Source organism: Octopus bimaculoides, chromosome 4 (assembly GCF_046866305.1).
Source record: "Octopus bimaculoides isolate indiv1 chromosome 4, ASM4686630v1, whole genome shotgun sequence".
NCBI classification, from domain to species: Eukaryota; Metazoa; Mollusca; class Cephalopoda; order Octopoda; family Octopodidae; genus Octopus; species Octopus bimaculoides.
The window spans coordinates 5,118,831-5,123,830 of NC_142931.1; the positions used below are offsets into that span (position 1 = coordinate 5,118,831).

The 5,000-nt window shown below is 34.5% G+C and overlaps 1 long non-coding RNA gene across 1 annotated transcript in view; it reads right to left on the reverse strand.

Moving 5' to 3' along the window:
- Positions 1-5,000, reverse strand: part of LOC149135887 (uncharacterized) — a 136,795-nt gene that overhangs the window by 127,352 nt on the left and 4,443 nt on the right. Inside the window, exon 2 of the long non-coding RNA XR_016241355.1 lies at positions 3,205-3,315. This is a non-coding gene — a long non-coding RNA (uncharacterized LOC149135887). The remainder of the gene's footprint in view (positions 1-3,204; positions 3,316-5,000) is intronic.

Genomic DNA, 5,000 nt, shown 5'->3' on the forward strand with positions numbered 1-5,000 from the left:
AAATATTAACACTCGTATGCATCATAAGAAGCAGTTATATAATTTTAAAAAGCGGTGTTGATGATTATAACATTTTTTAATAATATTTCGATGATCATTTGCGCTCTCCTGCTAAGTGCTCGAGCAGTATGGCATTATTAAAATCCCATTTTATTGAGGTTAGGATTGTTTATAGCTTTTATTCCAGAGCAAACATGAACGAGTAAACTTTAATATGAAAGTACTAGTTTAATCAGAATGGACATTTAATATTCTATCATTTCATTGTATTATATTATCTTATATTATATTATTTTAAGATTGTAAATAAAACGTGAAAATCAAAGTCGGAATTTCTTTGAGTAATATATATATATATATATATCGTGAAGTATATTTGCCACTTAAATGTGGCTAACACTTAAGGGTGGATGCTACTGTAGCTTGTAGCCCCAGGAGGAGACCTCCTCCAGCTGGCTATTGACACACTTTCTGTGCCCTATATGCCACATTTAAGTGGCAAATATACTTCACGATGTCGTGCAGCTACTGTTTATACCTCGCTCAGAGATTTATTATATTATATATATATATATATATATATATATATATATATCAGGTTGGCCAAAAGTAAATCAAGATTCCATAAATACTCCCTGTAATTCTGTATTGACTCGAATGGAAAAATGTGTGGCTCAAGAAGGACTTCAGTTTGAACAATTTTCATGATGTTTCATATTTAGATGCTTTTATTAAATTCATTCAGTTGTTAAACATAAATAAACCTCGGTATTAAATGTTTAGATCTACTGTCAGGTGACTTTTGGCCAAACCTGTATATACATATACATACATATGAATATATACATACATACATACATACATACATACATACATATATATATATATATATATATATATATATATATATATATATATATATATATATATATATATATATATATATATATATATATGGGAAGCAAGCTTCTTTTGTGTGTGTGTGTGTGTGTGTATATGTATATATGTATATGTGTATATGTATACATATAAATATATATGTATACACACATACGTATATATACACATAGACACTTATATATGTATATATTCTCATGCATGTCCATGTGTGTGTGTGTGTGTATGTAAGTGTTTGCGACTATACAATTCTCCCGTCATTAATAAATTGATAAATTGAAAATGGCTTGAAAGATATTTCATTTTAATTATCTCAGCAAATTAAAACAGAAGACTGATATCCAATCTAACACAATTAATAATATGTAATGAAGAACAAACAGAAAGTCACGTTACGTCGCTGAAATCCACGCAATATATTTAGTGTAGCGCTATCATTGTTAGACGTGCGCAGCCATACGCCGTGATACACTAACTGGCAAACTGAGCGATTGTCTTAGCGATAGGCTGAGGTTTCCTAAGGCGTAAAACAACTGCTCAAATGAGTTGTATCTTGTTTTAGTACATTGTACACATAACGTATCTCTCTTTCACTCTCTTCTCTCCTCCATTTCTCTCTCTCTCTCCATTGTTCGTGTGAGTGTGTATACATACCCAATGATTATATAGGGATAAATAATCCAGCCGGTTGCCGTAAGAGCTCTCATGAATAGTCCCGGTTCCGGCTAAGAACCATCAAATCGCTTTGGGTGAGCAATCCTACTGTAATTCTTATGATTGGTAGATCCGGGTTCGCTTCACTGGATTGTGAATTAAAATCACCTCCGTAATCTTTGTAATCGTTTATATTCATGCCAACAATAATTGGAACACTAGGTTTTGTAAGTAAATGCTTAAAGGAGAATCTGGATAAACTGGGATTTTCAGAAAAAGAACTCGACCGGCTGATTTGTATTTTACAAGTGCAATCAGTTAGTGGAACAGTAGAAATATGCAAGACTTTTCTCAAGTTCCAAATGTGAATTTGTCTCTGTTAACTACATCTTTGTTGGAAACCGGCAGACTCCTCAGTGGAAGATTTATAATAATTAGAAAATAGAAGAGAAATACATACATGCATACATACACCCATACATACATACATGCATATTTACATGCATATTTACATGCATACATGCATACATATATTTTGTCCAACTTCTGTATATATATATATATATATATATATATATATATATATATATATATATATATATATATATATTTATATGATAATAATAACTTTTTTCAGTTTGATCCGGCTTCATGAGACAAAGTTTCCTAGGTTTTTTTACAAAAGGCAACGCAACTATAAGTCACGTGGGGCTGCCTCAAAGTGTTTTATATTCTTTTTATATCTCTTACTTTCTTCAGTCATTTGACTGCGGCCGTGATGGGGCACCGCCTTATAGAGTGTTAGTTGAAGAAATCGAATGTAAGCCTAGTACTTATCCTATCGGCCGGTTTTGCTCAACCGCTAAGTTACAAGGAAATAAACACACCAGCATCGGTTGTCAAGCGCTGGCACACACACACACATATATATACGACGGACTTCCTTTAGTTTCCATCTACCAAATCTACTCTCAAGGCTTTGGTTAGCTTGAGACTATAGTAAAAGACACTTGCCCAATGTGCCACCCAGTAGGACTGAACCCGGCACTATGTGGCTGGAAAGCAAGCTTCTTACCACACAGCCAAGCCTGCACCTATATATATTATTATTATTTAGAATATATTGTATTATTGAGTGTGAATTTTCTGTCTGTTCTCTGGTGTTTCTGTTTAATTTTTTAAAATTATATATATTCTTTTACATGTTTCAGTCATTTGACTGCGGCCATGCTGGAGCACAGCTTTTAGTCGAACAAATCGACCCCAGCACTTATACTTTGTAAGCTTAGTTCTTATTCTATCGGTCTCTTTTGCCAACCGGGGGTGTAAACACACCAGCATCGGTTGTTAAGTGATGGTGGGGTGACACACATAGACACACATAAACACACACACACACACACACACACACACACAGACTCTCTCTCACACACACACACACACACACACACACACACACTCACACACACACACACACACATATATATATATATATATATATATAAAGGTCGCGCTTCTTTCAGTTTCCGTCTACCAGATCCACTCACGAAGCATTGGTTGGCCCGAGGCTTTAGTAGAAGACACTTGCCCAGCCAAGACGCCACGCAGTGGGACTGAACCTGGAACCATGTGATTGCTAAGCAAGCTACTTACCGCTCCGGCACTCCTACGCCTTCAAATTCAAAATGGTTGACAACTAGCACTACACTTGAAACTGAAGAGTACCAACGAATTTGAATCACCAGTTTGCCTCGATCAGTATTCCTACAGGATTAAAAAGAGAGATAAAGGGAATACGTTTTATCTGGATAAATGGTGGGAGGGCTATGGTTGGAGCATCATTGATCACAGGTCAGCTGGATCGATATTTATCTGGGTCTAAAAAACAAAGACAACTGCAGAACAATCAAAGATTTATGTTGTGGATGATTGTAGATGTGGGTCTGTATGTGTATGCGCGTGTGTGTTCATAAATACACACACACACACATACACACACACACACACACACACACACACACACACATACAGAGTTTTTTTTAATCTTTTAATTGTTTCAGTCATCCAACAGCGGCCATGCTGGGACACACCATTGAAGAATTTTAGTGGGATGGATTGACCCCATAACTGTTCTAATCAAAGTGTTGTACTTGTGCTATAGATACACACACGCACACGACAGGCTTCTTTCAGTTTCCGTCTACGAAATCCACTCACAAGGCCTAACCGAGTGGCACTGAGCCAGGGACCATGTGGCTGGGAAGCAAACTTCTTATCACATAGCCGCATCTCGGCTTATATGTGAAAATATGTTTAGTTTAGCTGACACAAAGAAGAAAATAGAACTCAAAGTATGAAAAAATTGTACTCGAATACCGGAGGTAGAGTAGTATGGTTTATTAATAAAAGATTAATGTATATATATATATATATATATACAGAGAGAGAGAGAGAGAGAGAGAGAGAGAGAGAGAGAGAGAGAGAGAGAGAGAGAGAGAGAGAGAGAGAGAGAGAGACAGAGAGGGAGAGAGAGAGAGAGAGAGAGAAATATACACACACACATTTATATATCCATATATATATATATATATATCATATATATATCAATATATATATATATCATATATATATCCATATATATATATATCATATATATATCCATATATATATATATATATATATATATATATATGTATATATATTATGATTGACCGTTGACTGAACATTATTCAATTTTTTTCTCCGTGTTTTTCTCCTTGTCTCCGTATTCTTTCTGTTGAAGAGCGTAGCTCGAAACGTCAAAGACTTTCCGTATTCCCGAGCGTCATACTAATACACCCTTTTGTTATTTACACCACCTGTCCTCGTCTGTTGTTGTTTTTTCGTATATTCTCCCATATATATATATATATATATATATATATATATATATATATATATATATATATATATATATGTATATATATAGATAGATAGATAAATATACTCACACACATAGATAAATAGATAGATAGACACACCCACATATATAGGCATATATATATATATATATATATATAGAGAGAGAGAGAGAGATGGTTAGATAGATAGATAGATAGATATATGCATACATATGTATATATATGGATAGATAGATAGATTAATACACACACACACACACACACACATACACACACACACATCTATATATACACGCACGCGCTGAAGGACTTTTGACATACGTAATATAGTGAACAGGAAAAAATCGGTCAGCTGAGATAATCCATGCAATTAGTTGACAAAAACTCCAAATGCAGGACTGTTTAAAGTTCAAAAGCAGCAATAAAGCGAGATAACTCTAACACTATCATCCAACGGAAATTTCTGGAAAGTTCCTGAAAATTTTTTAGAGTTTCCAAAAATTTTCGTGAGCCAATGTGCCTGGAGTTATCTCCCTTCGTCGATGTTTA